The sequence below is a fragment of the Daphnia pulicaria genome, chromosome 10, assembly GCF_021234035.1.
Source record: "Daphnia pulicaria isolate SC F1-1A chromosome 10, SC_F0-13Bv2, whole genome shotgun sequence".
NCBI classification, from domain to species: domain Eukaryota; kingdom Metazoa; phylum Arthropoda; class Branchiopoda; order Diplostraca; family Daphniidae; genus Daphnia; species Daphnia pulicaria.
Window position 1 is genome coordinate 5,198,141 of NC_060922.1, and position 24,198 is coordinate 5,222,338.

General features: G+C 39.8%; 2 protein-coding genes across 6 annotated transcripts in view; one reads left to right on the plus strand and one right to left on the minus strand.

Moving 5' to 3' along the window:
* LOC124314826 (LIM domain only protein 3-like) overlaps positions 1-24,198 on the minus strand; it is a 347,499-nt gene that overhangs the window by 57,728 nt on the left and 265,573 nt on the right. The gene's annotated exons all lie outside the window — the stretch shown is intronic.
* The window catches only part of LOC124314636 (hormone receptor 4-like), a 64,065-nt gene continuing 53,340 nt past the window's right edge, over positions 13,474-24,198 (plus strand). For 3 of the 5 annotated variants that reach the window (XM_046779878.1, XM_046779876.1, XM_046779879.1), the window contains exon 1: positions 14,250-14,576. The gene's annotated coding sequence lies outside the window, so the exon portion shown is untranslated. Of the gene's footprint in view, positions 13,606-13,679; positions 13,815-14,246; positions 14,577-24,198 lie in introns of those variants that run through there. The other 2 variants (XM_046779881.1, XM_046779886.1) reach the window with 2 other exon arrangements.

Here is a 24,198-nt window from a genome sequence, read left to right on the forward strand (position 1 = left end):
CCCGACATGCGTGCTGTATAATAGCACTGCCATGTCCCAAATAAATGTGTGTGATGTGTCACTATAAAAGGAAGAAAAAAGGCCCATCGACTTGTATATATATAGCTATACCATCGCCTTCTGCTTCTGTCGTCAACATATATCGCCATCAGCACTCGCGAGAAACGAAAATAGCCTATAGCCTATATAATATATAAAGAAAAATAACAAATAACAAACCTGACTTGGAAGAACAAACAGACGTGGAGACAAGACCTTCTAATCCATCATATATAATAACGTTTGACCCTAGATCTATATATGGTAACGTTTCATCTTATTATACGACCACAGAATTATAATATTTTTAAGAAATTGGATATAGAAACTTTATCAATCAGCACATTTTTCTATTTTAGATTCAAATTTGTTTTTGCATGATTTGACAAAATTTTATTTAGTATAGCAAAATAAATTGATGTAGGCTATACTTTGCTTCTATATTTCCTGTGTCTGAATCACATCTTAGATCTTTACCATAAATATTCAACATTTATTTACTGTGAACGTGGTTGAATGTAGAGCTGATTCAGCTCTTTTTGCATGCGCACTGTAAATGTTCTTTATACATTTATGTGAACATGTCCATATGACATGTGAATATTTACATAAACATATCCGGATATATGGAAAACCTTATTGTATTCCAGCTTCTCTACATAACAAACAAAAAGAAAACAAGTCAAACAACAAAGATATTGTGATGAAAGAAACCCCCATCATCTATACGAAAACACCTCTGTGCAACATTTACGAGCCGAGAAATGTAAACGACATCACAAATTCGATAAGAAAATAAGAAAAACCCCAAAACCAAAAAGTGTCAAACGTCAATGGGATCGAACAGCAGTACAAGGGGTCGGGGGGGGGGGGAGAAAAAGAATAAAGGAAATCAAGCGGCTGCATCATGCTGTGGGGCATTTTATTGATCCCTGTGCTGCTGTGCACAGCCAGGGCGATGTCTCCTTTTAGATATTACAGCAGCAGCAGCAGTATAGTATAGCGCCGGTATATAGATATATTAGAAGACTCTCTCTCTTTCTCCGCTATAGCTGCTGGTATATTGTATATAGATGGGAAATGGTTTTTGCGGGTACTGCGCTGTGGGTCCTCTCTTATACTATAAAGAGTGCTGGGGTATATATATATCCATGTATATATACAGGCTGGAGGGGATGCACTTAACCAAAGCATCCAGTAAATATGCATGAGATATTATATCAACGAGACGCGATGTTTAACCTTTCGCTATATATCCTCTATGTAGACTGTGCTGTCTATGCGGCGGCCAAAACCCCCCCACCACCACCCAAAAAGAAATTGACGTCATGTGTCTCGACTCTGGTAGAGAGATATTATTTATGCATATATGTGTGCTGCTGGGTCCTCTAAATCTAATATAGAGACCCCCAAAAAAACATTTTGGAAATTTTAGAAAGATTAGGGGGGAGTCTTGATTAGATGCAAAAGGATTTGATGTCATCATATAGAGCCGGGGTCTTATAACCACCAGCAACAAAAGAAAAACAAACCGCCATAGCACAGCAGCATCAGCCGGTGCTGCTGCTTTTAGCTAGGCTGAAAGACTTGATTAAAAGTTGCGTGCTGCTGGGGTTAAAGACGAGGAGAAACTCTATGCCTGTGGGCATGATATTGCCTAATAATAATGCGCGATTTATTCTGCTCTTAGACCGCATCAGCCGCTGGTCTCCATTAATCCGCACATATTATAGCTGGCTGCTGTGCTGTTGCGGTGCTTTTCATATATAGACACTCGTCGATGGCCAATGTAACAACGTCCTTAATATTTCTCGGCTCCCAGCCACATTTATAATGACTGCTGTAAGACTGATGTATTGAATTGGTTTATTTGCAAATGTCTTATATTTTTCTCATCATCATTTCTATTCCGGCGTTTCCTTAATGTATAGCCTATAATAGAGTCTACATCCTTAAAATGGTGATTTATGCATTGGTGTCCTAACAGCAGAGGAACAAAGGAACTGCCAAGTAAAACCGTAATAGCCTAATAACAACCCTAGCAAAGACCAGCAGCAGCAGCAGCAGAAAACAGTGTCTATATAGAATTTCGTGCTGTTTTGGCTATAGCCCACATTAAGAATATAAGACGTAAGAACGGGGTGCGGCATACTACTACTCGTTTCCATTTTCTCGCTTCGTTCTTTGCACTCGCGGGGGTTCATGTGCTGTAATATACACTACTTATAGTGCTGGGACAAAAACGAACTACTGTAGGCCTATATCAAGTCTTCCATCCTCACATAAAATTTAATTGATGCATATATACATCAGGGAGGCCATCATCAGCGCGAAGGCCTGTAATAAAGCAAAAGCTCTACGTACTATTTTCAGAAAATCCTATATGAAACATTCATCAGTTCCGCTGGTGTTCCATTGAAATTGAATTAAAACAATGCGTCTTTTTTTAATTGCCGCTGATAGCCTAATCTCGCACTTTAAAACTCACCTCCTGATTTTATAATAGGCCTTCTTTTGCCAGCGTATACTATAAAATACACGTCTATAATAATATATCTAAAGGTCGCAAATCATCATAAAACCCTGGCGAACCCCGTTGACTCGCTCGGCAGTTAGTCTCACGTTCCAAAGTTGCGTGGGAAGGATATGTACGATTAACCCCTGAGGATCGTCGTCCATTCAATCGGTGTAGTAGGTGGTCCAATTATATATATAAGACCCAGTCTATGCAGCCTATACAATCAAGTGCGATCGTGTATACCCAACACTCCTAGTATAAATGATAAAAATTAAACAGAAAACAATAACTATTATTTTTGGTTGTATGATAGTAGTGTTAGCTATAATGTTTGGCAAGTTTTCCAGTTGATTACTTTATCTTCTATTTCCAACGAATCTGCTGCTGCCATAATAGTAGGTATATAACAAAATGCTTATGGCATTTATAAATCTCTTATTTCCATTACGATGATTAGATTTTGAGCCTAGGAGAATATTATTATTATTTTGCCTGCGGGTCATTGATTGCGCCTGTATATTGCAGCAACAGCTAGCGCCCCCCAGGCCAGCACATATTCCAGCCTCTTATATTCATCTATATAGAAATTACTCAGCAGCTTAAAGGCAAAGAGCATTTATTCTTCTATATATGATGGTGCTGCTGCTGTGTATTCCTTTATAGCTGATGATGATGGCATTATACAGTATAGAGTAGAGTAGTAGGCTATATATACAGAAACCATCATCTATCATAGTTTTGTGATGCTCATAATAAGATGGCGGCGTATTAAGCAGCAGCGGGGCAGAGGAAGAGCTATACGGTGATGATGATGATGATGATGAACGTGACTTGCGGCCTGACAACCTCATTAGTAACTCCTTTAAAACCCCCCAAAAGATCTCTCTAGCCGAGTATTCTTCTTTATGGGCTGTATAGATCTGCATGATGGCATTGAATCCTATAGGGCAGCATCAATATATTATTATACATAACATTTGAAGACTCAAGCAGCTATAATGTATATACATTCTATAAATAGGCCTATACATCTACAACAAGACAAAAGAATAAAATTTTCATTTGTATAATAGGCTATAAACAAGAGTTGATATATAATAATATTTCGGTTGGCCAGCAACCGTTGCATTGCTATAGGTTAATTAAGCCTATAATTATGAAATCCTGTGTTTGATATCTTTAATTATTAAACACGTCAGTAATATGGATAATTATAGCTCATATTAGAAACAGATAAAACATGTACAGAAATGACGATGAAATGGGACTGGTTAAACTTTGTGAATTCAACTATTTTATATAGGCATCGCACACAGCGCAGATAAGTAGGCTAAACATAGGCGCATCCATATTAGTCACACCAGAAAGGATATATATAATATACAAAGTTCAAGATTTCAATCTAAACAGCATCAGGGACGAGGAAACTTTGTTTTGACGTCACTGTTATATATATAGCTCCTCCACTGCTGCTGTGCTGTCTAAAATAAAAATATATATTCTTATATGTTTCCTATATCGATCCACGTGTCACACGCGGCCATAATAGTAAAGGAAAGACGAATCCATATAGATATATATATAAGGACACACACTGCGTATATTATACTGGCTGTCCAGCCCCTATATCTATCTATAAAGGGTCAATAAGCTCGCATCTCTTTCGATCGCGAGGATGCTGCTGTGTGATGTTGGGCGCTGCTTCTGGCCTATCCCATTCAATATTATACCGCAGCATCCATTTCCTTTCTTTTCCTCTATATGCCACGCCCTTTTGTGTATCGGAATTGTCTTCTGACATGACAAAATGACGTAACAGTACATACAAACTCGCTGTCTGACTTTATATACTATAGTTTTTGTGTGCTGCTGCTGCAGCAGACGAGTTTACACATTTTGGCTGTTGCCAAAGTCGTTGGCGTTCTCAGACTTTATTATATAGATGGAAGGGGGGTTGCCTGATTGGTGTCTAGCCGTATCAAATATCGTTCAAAATGCGCACACATACTGGCACGAGACACACACATACTTGAGTCTCCTTCCAATCTCGGCCAATCTCGGCTGAATATCTTTATACATATATATATATACGGTTTATTATCGAGTATAAAAAGGCAAGGCGCTCTATTAGATATGAGAGGGGGAGCTCCCCCTCGTATATAATAACATCCCCCCCTCTCTCTCTCTCTCTTCCTTTTTCCCTTCCTTTTCTATATATCCCGAATATATATATCCGCAGGAGCAATTCCCGGACCGAATCGAAACACACGCCACTGTGCTGCTGCTGCTGCTGGGCGCCTTACATTCGCTGTCTATTCCCTCATACATCATATATTATAGATAGATAGAGAATATATATACTACCATATATAAAGATATACACAGGAACAACCAACCGCTCGCCAATGTGCTGGGAGCCTAAACATTTGATACGATCAGAAGATTGCTGTTTATTGTATATTATATTTCTCTGCTGTGCTGTGTTGATGTACTAAAAGACTTCAAGTTATATATGCCAAGTATATAGAGAGAAAGCCTTTGTGTATTATATCACACCCGTGTATACGATGTGTCGCACTGGGAGCCCAGCAGCCGAGATATATACAACGCCATGCCGAAAAAAGCTCGGAAAAAAGGGCAAGAAAAAAATGGATTTTATGGGTCATTGCTCTTGGCTGTGGATAAATATGATCAATATATTCAATGTGGCTGCTGTGCATGTGTGCTGTGTTGCGCTAGCCTTGTTATATGTTCAGTTTCATTATTGTATTTATATTATACAATTCCAGGAGCTGCTTTGTTAATATTCTCTACCTGGTAGGATTATGCAAACATACGTTATGTAAATATACGCATAAGTTGATTGCGTAATAACGATTTGGCTTTCAATATTCTGTACATTGAAAATGATAAGACTGTACAGTGCTGGGAGAAGAAGAAGCTATAGACCAACCAAGCCCGTATAATACTAAGCCATCTACATACGTATATACGAAAAAATGTTAAATTTTTGGCAAGAGCCCGTAGTGCATAGAGGCGAAATAAGAGGAGGCGTGTCGTGAAATTTTCATGGCCATTGTCGTAAATTTGTTGACGGCGAAATGAAAATCCATAAAACAAAAACTACTACCGCGCGCCGTCTATACGGCAGCTAGCAGCTAGCAGGCTAGCAGCCATGGCATAGAATATGTAGACTATATAATGCAACAACAGGGCAGCCGTTTGACATTAAACGGCGCCAAAGTTGAACGTGAAAAGCTATTACGTCTGATGCTGCTGCCCTTTAATAATACACACAGCAGCCACTTGCCACTAGGATATAAGACTGAAATGTATCTATACATTTTAATAACTTTGAAAAGATATAGAGGCCTACTATCGCAAAATACTATACACAATATAGACGCTTTAAAATCTTTATATAAATATAATATCTAATATTTTTTAAAAAGTTTTTAATAGATCTAAAGCGAATATACCCATTGTAGAACCGACTGAAAGTGCTCGCCATATATTTTCGGCTCACCAATACACTTTTGATGGCTTTTTAAAAGGGGGGAAAAATAAAATGTCCATAAAATATTTTGGCCAATAGCTGCTAGGCTATTATAGCTGCTGGGTTTTTGCATAATTGAAATGGAAGATTTTATATTAGATATATATACTATATAAGTAGAGAGATCCCACAGCATCTCTATCGATTGATGATGCTGTATAAAGTGTCTAAACGCTCCCGCCGAGAGCGTCTTTTCCCGCGGATAGTATAATAGGCTGCAGGTTGTTAAAAGGAATAAGATGTGCTGCTCGAAAAGAAGCTGCTATGCTGTGCTGCTGGTTGGTGGTGAATAAACGTACAAAAGAAAAACGCGGTATATATGGTCCTCCACAGCACACATGTCTTTGCCATCTGCCGTGCTCTTATTCGTCCCTCTGCGGCAGTTCTTTGTCCCCCCCCCCTCCTGCTGTCCTCCTATGTATTCTAATACTTATAATGTGTGCGGCACTGGCTATTAAATAAATATTTGCTGCTGGGCGTTTCGACGTGTGACCAGCCCCAAATGCTGTTGCTGGAATTACATTTTGAATCTATACAGTCTAATTACACGGTGATGTATGCTGCTCGTGCAGCCATAATAAGTATAGAAGACAAATTGCAATCAGCCGGACGTTGTTTAATCAAAAGTGATTGTCTGTAGCTATAGCTATATATACAAATCAAAAGTAATTTAATATAGTTTTTAAATTAAACATATAAGGTTTTGCTGTATTAGGCCTACCTGATTTCCCTGCCTATTACCTGTGATCGATCAATTGACTCATAAATAGCATAGGCCTAATATATAAAAAGGGTGAGTGGAAGTCTATTAGACAGATCAAATTATTGATCGATCCTTATATATCATCAGATAGAAACTCAAATGGCGTCATCGAATATCTCGTTTCCCAGTATATTCATCACCAACCCCTTTGATCATCAGCACTTCTCGCGTTTAGGCTACTACGCATCATAATCAACCCCTGCTGTGCACAGGAAATAAAACTTGGCGCGGACCTTTTCAGCCCTATATAAGATACGAACGCATACATATAGATTATAGGAAGTGAATGATGGATGCCCACATTAGCAACAGGCTTTCATCGTGATTGGAGATAATATCTTGATGTTAAATACTTATATAAAAGGTGATGTGGTCCGGCGGCATCATGGCCGACGTCGCACATACTAAAAAAGCGGCACAACTTAAATCATAATATTATAGATAATCTTGAAATAATATAATGTAATATATTTGATGATTGTCATCACATGTGATGTGTCGCTAATGCGACTTTCGTGTCGGCTTTCACCAAATCGTTGCACAGCGCCACCCTTTTTATACACACACACACATCCATCTGTGGACGTAGGCTATATTGTGTAAGCAGTCCAGCATGTATAGACAGCACAGCTCTATACCCCATCAGCCGCAAATCCCATATATATATATATATATATAACAATTTCCGGTGACTGGGCTGCTCTTATATAAAGGCTGACCCCGGCTCTTCTTATAAACAAATATAAAGTGCGCCGAATATATATAATAAGAGAGAGAAAAGAGAAAGTGCGCTGCTATGTGGGAGGGCGGCCACTTGTTCGCCTCAATTTGGGTGCTGCTGACTGTGGCGGCCCAGCTATAGCTATATATGACCACTTTGGTCCTTTTTTTTTATTTCAAGCCCATAGTCTTTTGTGTGCTCTGTTATATTATTATTATTCACCTCTCTTAGCGCGACCCAACAGCGTTCGTATATATATAACATCATCAACGAGCTGTTGGAGATGATGGGCGAATACCAACGCCACTCTTTTTAGAGAGATATTATTCCACATCAGCTGAAAGCCATGGGCTTGAAAAGGAGATGGTGTATATCCAGACGGGCTAAAAAAGGACATGGAGAAATGTTCAAAATGATGACGTAATAGTTTTATAAATCTGTCAATTGGATTTATATCATATAGGGCGGGGCTGTATATATCCTATAGTAGAGTGATGAATTGTAATTTCTCTAAATAACTGTAGGGCCTAAATAGTATACGTAAAATTCTAATAAACTCAACAGCAGCATGTATGTAAGAAAGAAAGAAAAACATATAATATAAATATCAAGCGATGCATCATTTATAAGTTATATATTTATATAGAAAGTATTTAGATAATTTGCATATATAAAAGTCTGGTGGGGAGAGAGAAGATGGATGCGGTTGGGCGCGATCACTCGTGACAGATTCAATCACTTGTTGCCCTCACGGCTTGCTGTATTATGTGTGGTAGTACGCGTATAGACATTCGTCTTTCATCATTTTGCCCAAATTTTTATCAGATAGATTCAGCTTGATATGGACTTGTATAGATAGGATAACTTTATTTGGAAGTCCTTTTGGCGCATTATCTGCCTGCTGTGATGTTTATATTAAATAACCAGTTTGTTTGGGAGATCCGTGTCATTGAAAACTTATATAATCATCACATGATAATATTTTAATGTAGTAATATTAAAGAAGATGGAGGAATTGTAATGTTATATATCTTTGTATATAGTCTATTGGGATGACGACTATTCTGTTTCTGATGGAAATCGATATGTAACCAAATACAAATCATGACCTCTAATTACAGACGTACTCACCGTCGTATTGCATAACTCCTCCTACTGGAGATCAATCGCCCCCCGACAACAAGAAAAATCGATTGGCATAATATAAAATTGGCGATAAATTATGTGTACACGTAGGATATAGAAGGCCATTTTCATTTTCGGCACGCCATATCACCATGGCAGCCAGTTATTTTCCCCATTGTTATTATCCATTTACATTTATTATATTATGTGCCGAGGAGGTCAAAAAGTATAACTCGTGACTGGAATTATATCAGCCATCATCTGCAATTCTCCACGTCTATTATTTCGTTGTTATTGGTTGCCTTTACACGAATTCTATCATCATTTTAATTCTCTCTTACACACATCATGTTATTATTTCATCGTCACGGCGAATAGACGCCGAGAGATGGCGTAGCTCGTGACTATTTCGTCTGTGCACGACCGAATATAAATATAATAAACGCAGTTGTGCTGGCCATAGTTGCTGATGTAATACAGTAGGCCTATAGATTAGGTATATATGTATATGTGTGCTGTTATTCCGTCTGGAATAAAACTCATAGAACGTCAATAGATGGATTGCGTAAGCGCATGTGTCTCTTATTTAGGCTGCCCTGTTTTATCGAAACCCGTCCCGCCGGTTGTATGACTCACGGCCGTCACGCAGCCACTCACGACAAAATATATCGACACACACATCACACAAAAATGAAAAATCGCTGTCCAAAACTTTTTGTCTACATCGCCTATAGCAGTCATCAATAATTTGCGCATAGTCGAGTCAAATAACTGTTACATAATGGAGTGATTTTCTTGACAGAAATATGTTTATAAGAGTTTTGTATCAAATTATTATTCAAATGTGGGCCGAAAATCTTGTTTTGGTCCCAAAGAATTTCCAAATCGAATTTACAGGTGTGAACGTGAATGGTAGGATATAATCTGATCTAGACGATCGAAAGAAAAACCGGACCGCTCTATATTTAATACCAGGAATAAAATATAGAAATCAAAGTCCACCCTTTTATAGATTCAAACCAATAGCATTTATATTGGACCATGCACCAGCAGCTCCAGTCTCCATTATGGTATAAACCCACTTGTAGGCCATGGAAGATTGATGGAGACTTGATTTTGTATATTAGATTACTATACGCTGCATTGCTCTATATTATATAATATCGTATATATAAGTAAAGAATATTGAATTCTTTTCTCCTGTTGGCCTTTCGATCGAATTGGATGGAGGGGGGGGGGGGACACATAATCCTCTATTTTATGCGCATAAAAAAATCAAAATTGGTGGGCCGATATAGTAGGTACCTATCGACTATATAGGCCTATATCTATATAACTAATAAGACGACGGACGTGGGTCTTATTCATATTATATGTAGGCTTTACAAATATCTATCAGAAATGGGTGCCATTTTGTAGGCGAGGAATGCTCGCTTTGCCATAGCTAAATATATACATAAAGTACTATCCTATATATACACGGTCATGTATGATTGATATAATATTCGGCTGCTGTTGATGAAAGATGAAGAGCAAGGGAAAGGATCGCCTATTATATACGATGATGATTATTATCCGTCGCTCTATATGACTGCTGCTGTCGGTCTATACTACATATATAACTGAAGAAAAGGGCTATAGCTATGGGCCAGTTTCTCATTGTGCCCAGCACGATCTATATAGGGGCTCATCTTATATATGTATATACAAGTTCTTGGAATATTTCTCCTATTTATACAAGCGATGAAAATGGACTTTCCTCGTCGCATATCGGATATAAGAGGACAAATATCTGAGGCAAGAAAAAAAAACCGACGAGCTTTTGTCAAACTATTCAAGTCTGATGCTGCAGAGAGAGACTCTCCTGCAGAAAGTGATGAACCCCTGGAATTTCATAGCTTTTTCTCTACATATAATAATATGTTTTTACGCAATCTTTTATCATGTCGAAAATTCGTGGAAATGGAATGCAGAAATCTACTATATAATATCAGGCTATATATAACCTGATTATAATAATATTTCAAAAAAAGAAGAATAAAGAAGTATATAGTAGTATAGTAGTCTTCAATCGATATAAGGTAAGGAAAAACTCTTTCGCATGAGGAAGCCGTGATGTGTTCAACAATCTAAAAAGAATTGGGACGTCGTGATATTATTTTCTATATACTGCGGGCTGCTGTACGCAGATATATAGTAGATGAGAAACATATTTCTCATTATCGCTCAACTGCTGTGCTGCGCTGAAAGAAAAAGGGGGAAAATGTATAAAGGACCTGTTCTCTTCTCTTATATAGCCTACATATATCCACCCACAACAGCGACAGCGGGTTGAAATAATAAATAAAAATTTGAAACACGATCTCATTTAACTCTTTTTCCTTCTTGTTTAGACGTAGTATAGGCTCACACGCACATGGAACATGTCTAATATATAAACATATATATATAGATCCCCCCTCTAGCTCTATATAACTGTGAATAAATCACTGTCAATGTGTATGGTACACTATATTATAAATACAAAAAGGGATCGAGAAAGAAGAAGCTATATAGACATATATCACGACCCCGCCCTTAAATTTCCACCACCACCACCCCAAATGGAGGAGGGCCTATCTATATAGCCGCCCTGTTACACGTGAGTAGAGAAACTGGTGTATCATAAAGTCATAATTCAATTCAATTTCCGCATATATAATACTGCAAGGATTTAAAAAAAAATGATAATAAAAATCCCATCAAATGACGCAACAATCCGGAAAAAATGAAAGAAATCGATAAAATATAGAATTTGGTTATTTTTCCTTGTTTGCATCCAATGTAACAACAAATAGAGGCAGACCTCGAAAGAAAAAAGTTGTTGGACCGGCGTATAGTACTTAATATATACAGTGGAACGTTTTCACGCTACATTGAGCAGTCTCACGACGACAGCAGACGGAGAGAACGACAACAACAAGAGCAATAAAAAGAGAGCCACGATAAAAAAAAAAAAATCTAAATAATAACCACCAGAATTGAATAGAAACACGAATGAATAACAAATATGGAGGGTTTTTACAGACAAAAAACATATCAGCATATGCCCCTAATTTGAGTTTGTACGTATAATAATAAATAATATCGTGACGATTTGCAATTTCGGTACAAAGTCGAATACAACAAAACAAAATTACTGGAAAAATAAAACGGGCATGTACCTACCCACGCAGTCAAGTAAACCGTAAATGAGTCAAAGTCGCCAGCCAAAAGTTATTGGCACGTGATTCACGCCAAAAAAAAATAGGAGGGTTGTATGTGGATGGACTGGCTGGCTGGAAAGTCGGTGTGTGATGGTTGGCGAATGTTATACAAGAGAAGGTCGACCCAAGAAATATCTATCCCTCGAGGCTATTGGCTCGTTCGTGAGTCACGGACAAGAGAGTCTGAAAAAAGAAAACCGGGCTTGCACGTTCGATTGACTTATGGCATGCCGGCCATCAGCATGTTACATCTATAGTCCTCTTCTTCTTTTCTTTCTTATATTTCTAGATATTCCACGTCTTTTGAGAGATATATTTTTTATTCTACATTCTGTATATTATAGACTGCATGCGCAACATATCCAACGTATGGAGAGTATATAGGACATGATGGCATGTCTTGTTCCCTTTTTTTTTCTCTCTTTTTCTTTAAGTGGATGTGTCTGCTGTGCCGGGACTCTTAACCGACTTGGCTATACACAACCAAATAAGAGAAGGACACGTCATATGTATATAGTCAGAACGATCAATATTTTTTTTCAGCGGATAATTTTTATTTTATTTTTTTTGGCAATTTCTCATTATTATTAGATTTAATAATTGTACCGTTATTATTACACGCATGGAGGTATTATTATTATTATTATTATTTTCTTTCGAGAGGGGAAGAAATACAAATGGCCTTTTTGAATTTTTAATGGACGACGTCCGTGGTCCCGCGTACAAAGTGCATTGAATATTATTCCTTGATTGAAAAGTTCCCAAAAAATTTCCTCGGGTGGTGTATAAAATCCAGAAATTTAATCTCCCAACTGAATTCATAATTAAATTCTACAATAGGTATTATATAGAAAATCTAATAGTCGGAGGTGCTTTTATCTTATATCTTATCATTCTGAATATGTATGCGCTGAAATTTAATTAGGAATTTGCGGTTCTTGTCGTCGTTAACATTTCAATGCGACACGCGATGATGATGTAAATGTAGAAGCGGAATTTCCCGCGCTCATTCGTAATCAATTTGAATTTTCCAACCCGCGCCCGCGCCGCCATCATCACCACTCAGAAATTTGATATTAAATTCTACACAGGTCCTAGGGTTTATGATATTTCTCGTCTGAAAAACCTCCCAAAAATATTTTTCCCCCAACAGAGTCCAGACACCCGAAAAAACCTCCCACCAAAAGTCTCACACACAACACTGCACGAAGAAACAAAAGTTATACATAACATTCCACTCTGCGTGTTTGGATATATTATCCGACGTATCACGCGCGCACCTGTGCGTCAAATTCTCTCCTCTCTATACTCATTCGCCTTTTTTTCTGTTTTATGCAGCTGGGAAAATTGTTATTTCATTTTATTATTTTAAAAAGAAAAGAAAAAAAAAGGTGCGTTTCCTTCTTTTATATATTCGTCACTTTAGTCTGTTTGACCAGTCGGGACCGTGTGCGGTTGCACCAGGTGTGTGTGTGTGTATATACTCCCCCCTCTTTTTTATATTGTCGGTGTTGTGCTTATCTTCGTGTCAGTTATGGACGTATACTCTGTAAGGCGAGTGAATATTATCAACGGTGGTTAAAAAGGAAAAAAATAAAAGAAGAACCGTTATATCATTTGATCCCACCTTACAAGGCCGTGAGTGTGTGATTACAATCGAACCCATCTCAACCCGACCTTAATTAGATTTCCATCTTTTTATTTTTTCGCAGACATTCGAGGAGAGACTAGAGAGAGAGACCCATCATCATCATTCACCATTTCGGAATATTTTCATTATTTTTTGGACGCCCTAATCTTTTTCGTGTTCGTCGTTTTTGATCATTCGTGGAATCATCGACGCGCAGGTAGGGACGCCATTTTGAAAAATTTCACCTCCCAGCTGTTCATTTGTGTGTGCTAATCGAGGGGGGAAAATAGGTGTTGATTGTAAATGTATATGTAGTTCCCATCCGGGAGATTCAACTGATTTTGATTAACGACGGTGCTGCCAACACACACACACAGACAGTCGTAATAAAATTTAAAAGTAAACTAAAAACGAGCCCAAGTCGAGCAGGAAAAATGGCAGATCAAAAAGATCAAGGTCAAACTAATAAATAAATCTCCGAAAAAGAAATCTTGGCTCATTTCAAAACGGAAATGACAAATAATAAAAAGCGCCAGTTCTAGTCTAGTCTGAAGTCTCTGACGGTTCGAGTTTCTGTCGGTTTCCGAACCGCGGCGCTGCCTGACGAACACAATAGGCGCCGGCCTTGGTCCAACGATTACGAACCCACCGTGTGTTTGTTACATTCATTTATTCAATTTCCAACATGGCCGACTAAAAGAGGAAACAAACTATACTAAGGCTCTTGGTTTTTTTTTGTGTTATTATAACCCTGCCATTCCAGAGACTTAAAATTCCCGTGCAAAACTCTCGTGATTGCCTATAATTTCATAGACAAAATAGTTATTTAGAAAGAAAAAGAGACTGCCAGGAAAGAAACGCATTTTTAAGTTTACCTGACACACAACCACCACCTCGCTGCACACCCCCCCTTGGCTGGTTTCATATTTTGTTCTTCTGCTTGTTGTTGACAACGACTCGAAAAAGACGAGAGAAAACGGTGAGTCGAACATTTATTTTTCGTTTTGTTTTTATTCCCTTTTTTTTTAACGTGTGTGTGCTGTGTGTGTGTGTGCTTGAAGCATTTTCTTTATATATAGACAGGGTGCACCCACCCACCCTCTTGTTCTTGTAGAGTGTACAGAACATTCTATTTGTGGCCGGCGTGATGCACATTCCCGAAGGTAAACAAGGCAAAGCCGGGGCGCTGTCACTCGACACCTTTCGGGCCCGGGTTATGGCGTCTCGCCCCTTTCGCCTTGGTACACACACACAGACAGGGGCCCTGCTGCTTAGAACAGCATAGCAACAGGCTATATACCAACTAATGACCGTGCTGTTCCTTTTTTTCCAACCAACTTTCCTCCTCTGCTTGGGAGAGTCTTTTAGCGTGCCAGTTTCCTCTCCATTTTGGAACTCATCAAGCTGATTCACTTACCGAGTCACCTCTCCCTGACTGAAACCAGATAATCCTGCATGGAGCCCACTCGCAGGTGGTTGCCCACAAGAAGTCAACCCCTTTCTGTTGAGATGCTCTTGACATGAGCATGTCCAATTCAGCATGCCACGTAATAGACTCACTTTTGGTGATCCTCTCTTGTTTGCCAAGCATGTTGAATACGCGCAAGAGTGGCCCACCCCCCACTCCTGATGGCCACATCTTGTTGCTTCATTGATTCCGATTCCTTATCAGGGCCAATTGAGGAGGAAAAGACCCCCCACCCACCTTGTGCATAGATAAATCCAGGGCCCATTCTTCTTGATGCCACTCTTTTGTCCATTAATCAATATGGAAACGCTAGTGGTTTTGGGGGGGGGCTCGTGTACTTTTGTTGTTTGATGTGGGGTTTTTCTCGTTCGCCGGGGTCGGATTTATCAGCCTCGATTCTTCGCTTCGAGTAGTTTGTCAATGTCATGCCCGTTTGTTGTAAAAGGGCACATTTCAGAGATTGGTTGCTGCTGCATGGCCCCCAACCACTCTTGCCTCATCAGGTGAATGGATCCTCGAGTGATGGGTAGAAAGAAGAAGAAGGGGGGGGGGGGGAAGGAGTCAATAGTATATATAAAAGAGAACTAGTATAATCTTCTTGGTCCACAACTCGATATTTCCCCGGGCTGGCTTAATCGCATGTTTCCCAATCGCTCGCTTGAATGATTCACTTTTTTTCTTTTGTTGTTGTTGTGTCGCTCCTATTTGCTCACCCGTTCCACTCACGATATGTCTAAAAATAAAAGACGAGGGTGGCTCTTCTTATTCCTCCCCCACTCCGACTAAAGACTATCGTGAGTATTGAAGGGTTACTTCAATCTTGTCGGCGGTAATTAACGGTAAGAGTCGCGTGCTGATTGCCTCTCTCCCTTGGCTTTTATTTTGATTTTGTCTCGGGCTACTGCTGCCGACTCCCTTTTTATCCGATTGGTTCGACCATCTATCGTTTTATTTTTCGGAGATGTTGCGTCATCTTCACCCTCCTTTCTTGGGATCCTAAAACAAATGATGGATGCGTCGTGGTAATAAAAATAGTGATCGATCTGTTGTCGTGGAGAAAGATACACAACAAAGGGGGTGGGAGAGAACAAAACGCCGAGTTTTTTTTTCTTCTTTTTATTCCGTGATTGCATGTACATAAAAAATTCAATCGTTTTGTCTTCTATTCGGTTGTATATTTAGCGTAAATTTCAATTTCATTGTTTTTTGTTTTCCGGACTATCGATTCGTGCGGTTGTACCACCAGAGTGGAACTTTTTTGATTCGTCCACACACACACAACAGGAGACCATTTTTTTCTCTCTCCCGTTTCGGGAGTCTAGACGTTTTGGATGGTTGCCGCGCGTGCGGGAGGGTAGAAAAAACGAAAAAAATGATTATTATTATGTTTATAAAGGAACTTGTTTTCTCTCTTTGGCATTTGCCATTCCCACCCTTTTCCCAATGGTTGTTACGTATACGCAGAGCGACTCTGCTGCGACGTTTGGAACGGCGCCGAACGGTTGCTGGTCCCGGCCGTGTGCTAATTGACCCCAAAGGCTTGTCTCTTCTTTTTTTTTGTTGAGGAGGGACAACAACGACGTGATGAACGATATCCTCTCGACCCTCTTCTTTTTCACCTGGGAAAAAAAAGAAAGAAGCTGATTGAATTTTTGCACGTTAAGGCAGAAAAAGAAGTTTTTATTTTTTCATTTCCCTTACGGTCGTTCGTGAATGTTTTAAAAGGGGGAAAACAGAATAAGATGAGATCGTTTTTCAAGATGTTGCACAGCACACGGAACGAGTAGGTGGTATAGTGGTAGTAAGTAGTGGTAGGGAGAGGCTCGCTATGCGGATTCACGTCACTCTTGGGTGTGATGGATGGTCTTGAAGGAAGGGCCGAAAGAAAAGAGAAGAGAAAAGAAAAAGATGAAGGAAAAGACATAAAAAGGGGCCCCGGCCAACCAAGACTCTAATAAAAGATTCGACTACTTTTATTTTTTGTGTTTGTGTTGGATAGTTATTTCCCCCGGTGTAAGCATCTTTTCCTTTGGTGGAGAAACAACACGCGTATAATGCAAATATAATAATAAAAAGGAAAAAGGGGGAAGAAGAATATACGCGAGTCGTCGAGTCAATCTTATTTCTGGGAAAAGGGCGGCGTTTGCCGAATGTTAAAAGGAAGGATGTTGGCGAGCAGAGGAAGAAAAAAAAAGGGGGAAGCAGCTAAAGACTTTAGGGACTTTTGCGCTTCTCCATTCCATTGGGATAATACATGGGTTAAATGAGGAAAAAGGAAAAAAGAAAAGGAAATTCAGCTGGGCTACCATACCACGGCATAAATCGTTACTTAAAAGGTCCAAACGGTGGGCGGAATGTTGCCATGTTGTTCGTGTGTGTGTGTGTGTCTCCCCGATGGATCGCTTCGGATGGATGTGGGCGGCTGGTGAGTCACCCCGACCGATTTGCACTCTGCACATTCATGTATATACTCCTCTCTCTCTCTCTTTCTGTGTTTTTATCATTTCCATTTGGGTTGTCATCATCTTCTTCTTCCACATGTTCCAGCTGGGAATGGCAACAAACCGAGAGAGGCTCCTCCCCATTTTCGCTGGGATATTGATGGAAATCATTTGCCCCAAGGATTCGTGATTTTCCGACAGTTAAACGTCTCTAGCCATCGTTAGTAAATCATGATAACGCACATTTTCCTAACCGAAATGGTGGTGGGGGGTTATACACCGCATCCTTTTTAACAGCATGGGTTGTGCAAAAGTTCTTTTTCTTTTTTAAATTTATTTCTCGGCACCGTTTTGAATGCTGAGCGTTTATCAAGAGCTCGATTTGTCTTTGGCTTTTCTAGACGTTTTGTTTGGAAATCCATTTGATCGGGTTTGTCTTTTGATTCTTTTTCTTTTTCCCGGAATATGTCTGCTAGATCGATCTTCGGTCTGTTTTTGTGAGGCTCGTTTTCATTTTGGGTGTTGTCGATGGATGACCGAAAATCCGCTATTTTTTCTAGTCATTTAAATCTCATTAAATTCTCCCAAGACAAAAAAAAAGTAAAATATACTTTCAACGTAGGGTTTTTCGTCTCTATTTATTGGGCGGATTTTCAAGAAATTCAAAGATGGAAACCATCTGTTTCTTTTCTTTTTTCTTTTAAATGTCCCCGCCCAAAATTTATTTCAAAACTTATCCGATTAGAATTTCGTCGTAGCAGTAAGAAATCTTGATGTTGTTCCTCATTTTTTTTTTCTTCTCTACTTGAAACCACACACGACGTCGCATTTTCAGACGGGATTATTTAAACGAGCTTCCCGCTGTTTTCGTCTTTCCCGGTACCCAAAAAAGGGGGTAAGGAATGAAAAGTTCATTTTTTGGTTGTTGTCCGGGGTCCCTTCTTTCTGATATAAAAATAATAAAAGATTAAAAGAAATGAAGAAGGGAGAGAGATGCCTTGTTGTATGTATGTATGTGTGTGTGTGTGAGAGAGCTCTGCAAATCGTTTGATCCCTGCACGACTGAACTCGGAATGATCGGATTTGGTGCGGTGCGCGCGTGAAAAGCCGCGCGGGAGTGAAGCGACGAAGAACATAAAAATGGCAGCAGAAGCGAAAAAATAAAAAAAGGAAAAGAGAAACACACTCATATAAGATCTGACAATAATAATGGGCTTGTCCTCCATATAAATAGCTTCTCTCTCCTTTTTGATTTTTTGATTCTTAACTATTTTTACTTCTCCCGAGTTGAAGCGGAAAATAAAAGAAGAGATGCAATCACCGACGACCGAATGCTGTCTTTTGCTTTCGACGACGCCACTCGACGTCGTCGGCGACGGGAAATCACCGCGCACAGCAGGAGAATGGGACGGGGATGGGTAATGCGGTTACGTATTTTTAGAAATGCTTGCGAGTGTGTGTGTGTGTGTGTGTCACTTGTTGATGTTTGACAATGTTTTCTTTTCATCTATTTTGCCCTCGATTTATTCCCAATTTCTTTTCTTTTTTCCTTCATTTTCCGATTTATTTTTCCACCGGAAGTCGGAAAACTCGTTCGGCAAGGGTGTGTGGGGGTTCTTGATAGCTCTTTAACGTCATTCCTCATTTCCTTTTAAAAGAAAAGAAGGAAAAAAAGGAACTTCTTGGAGGGGATTTGATGGAAAAAACAGAAACAAGTTTTTTTTTTCGTTATTTCTTAACTTTCCAAACTCTTGTCGGTCTGGGAAATGTGATCCAATCTCTCATCTTCTCCTTTCGTTCTCGGTGTGCACCCCCACCATCTCTACATCCCCTCCAAAAACTGGGAATGATGATGATGATGCGCCCTCCCTTTGGCTTTTGTGTGTTTAAAACATCTACCCAAAAAAGATTTATTATTATCTGATTTTCAACAGTCGGTTATTCTTTTTTTTTTAATCTAAAAAATGTTTAGAAATTTTAGAGCGAAGCATTTGAAACATTTTCTGACTAGTTTTCTTAGCTTTTTCGTCCCGAATTGGCGATTGATAAAGTGTTGGCATGTTTTGTTCGAAAACCCCTACAAGACCAAAAATGTTTCCATTTTTTGTTATCTTGTTTGCGTGTGTGGTTGGATAATGAAACTTTTTTGAAGGTTCTTATCTCTTGCCAGTTTTTTTTTTTTTTTTTCTGATAAATTTCGGGTGGGAGAAGATTCGAGTCTGAAACCGCACCGCAATCCGGATAGCGGCTTGCAGTATGTTTGATTTTCTCCGGTAACCTCATCCGGCCACTGTAAGAGATGACGTCAAGAAAACTGCATCCTAACTGTCGAGATAATAAAAAGGCCAACACATTTCGAGTCGACCAACAATAATTTTTTCAGTATCAACGCTGTCAAATGATTTCCATTTCGTTAGCGACCGCAATTTCTGATAAGTTTTTATCGCCCGCCTTCAATTGTTTTTAATGTTCGGTGGGCGACGGTAAAAAAAAGGCGGCGTGTGTTTGGGACCGGTTTTCATTTTGATTCTTCTGAATTTCTAGGAATCTGAAATTGTAAATCATATCCACAATGACTTGTCTAATGTGAGAATGTCTAATTAATGCGGAGAAAATTACAAAAAGGAAAAAAGTTGAACCAGATTTTTCTGTTCCCTTTTTCAATCCGGTGAATTGGATAAAGAGAAAAAGTAAAAGAATTCCTTTCATCAATCTGACTAACTGGTGGTGTGACAAAACTACTTGACACTTCTGCGTGTCATCCCGATCGAAAATGATGCATCTCTTTTGATTTTTTCTTTCTCCTGTTTTCTCTCTTTCTCTTATACAGTTTTATAGATTGCCACTTGGTGTGATGAGTCGTGCGTGTCGACGGCCGCCACCATCATCTTTTCCTTCCTCGTTTCTCTCTCCTTTTTTATTTTTATGGATTGACGACAACCGAAAATCCGTCGTACGTACGTATAGGGATTCGTCCAAGTGACCAATTCGGTCCGAGTCAAGGAGGGAACAAAAGAACAAGATCCCATCCAGCTCAGACTATAGAGTCGTGGTAGTATGTGCTGTGTACGACATTCGCTTTAGATGTCAGTGGGTGTGTGTGTGTGTGTTGGGGGGGATATTGGGAAGTTGAATTACGAGAAATTGCGGTTGGAAAAGCGGGGCGGCCGTTGGTGGGGGCTCTCTCTATGGCGGCGGCAGTATGTAGTTATAAAAGGATAAGGGACAGAATTGGATGGGAGGACATTGATGGCGCATGATGTGTGCGGATGCTCTTATTGGATGGATTGTCGTCATCGTCGTTATGTGATGATGACGGTTGTGTGTGCGAGGGGACTGGGGTTGTGAGGGGGGAAAGGATGAAGGGAGTTATAACGGCCACACGAACCGTCTACCATATCACCCGTCCATGGCCATATATCTTCGCGTTCTGTCTGTCTGTCGTGTTCTTTCTTTTTGTGTTTTGCTTCTTTCACGACCGGAGCAAGGAAAGTCGTTCTGTTTTTTTCTTCTTCTTCTTCTTTTTTGACGCAATAGAAAAGTCATTGGCACTTTTATTTTTTAATAGTTGAGTTTTTTTCGCCCCTTTTGTGAATATAAACACGTCGCGTCGTTTATTATTGGCGATAAAAAGGAGAGAGAGAGAGAGACGGGAATGAAAAGAGCCGGGGAGCAAAGTTTTGATTAAGGTTGTTTCGGCCAGGGCGAATGGGGGAGAAGAACGATTGGAACGTGATGACGAATGGCGTACGTACATAAAAAAAAGAGAGGGACGGGAAAAAAGATCGTCCAAATTGATATTGCAATTCCCTCCTTTTTTTAAAAAAATAAAATAATTTTATTTTGATGTGGAATTCAATTCATTCTCCGACAAGGGGAAAAAAATATGATTTCTTCTTCTTCTTCTCCGTTTTTGACTTTTCTCCGTGGGAATGTGACAGCGGGTGGGGCGGGATTGTGTACGGTCCGACTCGCAAAAACCCCGAACCTAAAAAATCTTTCCATCGGCTCGGTTATTGTAGAAGAAGTTGCCGCCATTCGCTTCATCTTTTTCTCGACGTTCGGCCGGGGGTTCTTTTCTCTCTCTCTCCTTTTCACGCTGTTCGCTTCACTTGACATTTGATATACAGTGAAACTGCGCCGCATTTCCCAAACCATACGGAGTCATCGATGATTCGGAAAAAAAAAGAGAGAAATAATATTTAGATTCACTTCCCTTCTTATCCAACTTGGAATATTATTCCGTTTCAACAGTAGGGGGTCCTCCAGGCTCTCTCCTTGTGCTTGGGTTCTCACGTACGTACCTCCTTCGCACTCTCTCCGTCAAACGTCACGTCGACAAAGAAAGAAAAAAAAAAGGGACGGACGACTTGGAAATCCGACAGGGCGGAACGTTTCATGAGATCATTTTATTTTGTCAAATATGAAATTTATTTTTCATTTTATTTTTTTTTCACTATGGAATAAATCCGCTTACATCATTGGATTTTGTGTGTGTATGAAAGGCACAGCAGATGTATATGTCTACAAGACATTATACATCCGTGACGTTGGCGAGTTTATTTACCTTCTATAGCCAAAATGGTGGGGGGAAAAAAAATTGAACTATAGGCATCTGCAATTTCTTTTCTACACGACTGTCCGAAACTGCAGCATTTTGAACCGGACGGGAGAGAGAAGAAAATAAAAAAGTGTGTTCTATTTTTGGTTTGGATTTTTTGGAGATGAGAGACAGTCTAAAATAGGGGGAGTTTGGTTGGGCAAAAAAAAAAAAAAGAAAAGGAAAAACGGGGGAGATGTAAGCCACTTTTGCCCACTAAAAACACCCAACTCGTTTGGGATCCCAGTGTAGGACGATATTTTTAGCCGTAGACCCCCGTAAGTCGTTAGTAGTAAATACTTGGACATGGTTCACGGTGTCTATATAGCAAATTGGCGGGGGGGTTTCGTTCTAAATTGCTGCTCTGACGCCATTCCTACGTGTCTGTTGACCATCTTCTTTCCAACTAAAAGTATCGCCAGTTTGTTTTTTGATCCAACAGATTTAAGCAGAAAAGGGAGAGCTGAGTGGAAAGACACTTGTGAATCTTTTTGATTAGTTAACGTTAACGCTCAAGTCGTTGCTTATTAGCTCCGACTTGTGTGTGTCCAATCGGAATGGTGGTGGTGCTGGGGAGAAGGAATTTCTACGTTCGTGATTTTGGTTGGCTTCTTGACAAGGATCACTTAATCAAGTCATCAGAGAAATGTTTGAAAGAAGAAAAAAAAAGGTTTTTTTCTATATTTTTTTAATTTGTGGTGGCTGGTCTTTCGGTTCGTACCAATTAGTCAAATTGGATGCGACACTGGGAGAAGAAGAAGAAGAAGAATTTGGTATTTTCTTTTTGGTTGTTGAACGCAGCTGGCCGTGACCGATAGGACGGAAAATCAGCTTCGCCGCTGCTGCCACCGCTACATCTTTTTCTTCCCTTTCTTTTTGGTTTGTCAAAGGTGACGACGATGTCATCACTGTCGACTGTCATTAAGTCGCAATTCACCAGAGCCACGGGCTAAGCTCTAAGCGGGTCTGCACGAAAATTCGATTACAGTCTCAACGCATACAGCACACCCCCAGACAGACAGACACAATCAACGACCCTTTTTTTATTTTCTATTATTTATTCTCTGTTAGACAAGCGCAAAATGGAATAGAGAAAATTGGTTAAATTGTTGTTGTTGTACAGGGCAGACATCATTTTCTATTTGATTATATCATCATCTTCCTTAACTAAAAAGGAAAAAGGAAAAAACAGCTAAGCGGTTGGCGGCTGTTTGCCGGAGCGTGTGATGCGATGCGTCGTCGCCTTGGCCGTGTCTTTGTCACTGGACTTGATTGAATGAGAATTGTTGTTGCACTCTTCTTCTTCTTCTTCTCTCTCTCAATCCACCAGCAGTCAGCCGCACAAAAGAGGAAAGGATAAGGTCAAAGGTCGTTCCACCCCATTGGATTTGTCTTCTCCTTTTTTCGCCCCCGGGAGGAAGGAAAAAGAGTTTGCGGGTCTTGTGGTGCGGATGCGATAGACCCCCGCACGAGTCCATCACGTGACTGCTTCGTGTGTCTGTATAGTTTTGGGGTGAAAGAGAGAGAAAATGTATTATATAAGCCTTTATGGAAATGATGATTACTCTACCGAGGACAGGCACTGGCGGATGATTACAATCCATCCCGACGAGATGAAGGAGAAACAAAAAAAAAGTCCCACTGGTAATTTTCCACTAGGGGTTTTTAGCTGCTCGGTACCGCCGCCACCACCAGCCGTCGGTTGGCTGGTTATCATTGGGTCCTACCAATTTCCCCCCTCCGTTATTTTGTTTCTTTTTGAACACAAAAGAGGAAAGAGAGAGTTATTCACGTCATCATTCGTATATGTGTAAGCTAGAGTTATTGTTTGTTGTCATGGCGGAGGGTTATATGTTGCGCGCAGCGAAAGAAAATTGCGCATTCCACTTTTGTTTTTGTTATTTTCTCTCTTTCTCCCGTTTTGTTATTGGTCTGATGGACTACTACAGTGTACAACTCTTTTTACCTTCCAGCAATAAAAACTGGGCAGAGTGGACGCTGAAATTGATGGAGGGGAAATACATATATTTTTTTTGTCGGTATCCGATTATTCCCGTACGTGAGTTTTGAACACACACGGCCGCCGACCCGA